This window comes from Fopius arisanus, unplaced genomic scaffold, assembly GCF_000806365.1.
Source record: "Fopius arisanus strain USDA-PBARC FA_bdor unplaced genomic scaffold, ASM80636v1 scaffold00083, whole genome shotgun sequence".
NCBI lineage: Eukaryota > Metazoa > Arthropoda > Insecta > Hymenoptera > Braconidae > Fopius > Fopius arisanus.
In genome coordinates, this window is record NW_011887822.1 from 287,539 (window position 1) to 288,333 (window position 795).

The following is a 795-nucleotide window of genomic DNA, read 5'->3' on the forward strand; positions in this document are numbered from 1 at the left end:
CCTTCGTCAGCAATACTGCCGGGTCTTCTAATATTTACCGTCAACGGTTTCACTGAAATCAGGAAAGATTAAAATAAAGTTAATGATAAATCTATGAATTTCGATGGAAGAAAAAGTTCTTCGAAAAGTGGTCGCCGTATTTTTCAGTAAGTTCTTAAAAATACATCAATTTTAATAGCATATTGTGCACTTTTTCTGACGAAATGTGAGTTTATCGACGGCGAGGGATATAATCACGTGAGTCAACAAATAATTTTACTGGCATTTGGTGTTTTATTACCCTGAACAGTGCAATGTAACCGAGCGAGGTGAGGTTAGAATCGCCATTTTTAGACGCTAGGGGAATAAACAATTTTTTTGGGGTCACGAGGTCAACTTCACTGGAATCAAATTTTTTCTTGCTACCACTGAACGCGATATCGACTTGTTCTAGCCTCTGCAAGTGGACGGGACATTGACCAAAAGAAATCCTGAGGGTTACGTTGATCATTTAAAGTGGATAATAATTATAATAACATATTGTGTACCAAGGGTGGAAAAAGCCGAGGGTGGTAAATAGAATAGGCCACTTTCTTCCCGTCATTTCGGGAGTAAAATCGAAATTTCCGTGTAGGTATGACAGAAAAAAAATATATTGATGGTAACAGATGAAGTTGGTCGCGGAAAATCTATTAAAATTCTGAGACAATGTGAATAATTGTGAAGAATAGGACGCGGCAGAACAAAAGGGGATGGTGAGACAAGATGGACGGGTCGGGAAAATAGAAACTCATAAAAAAATAATTGTATTAACGA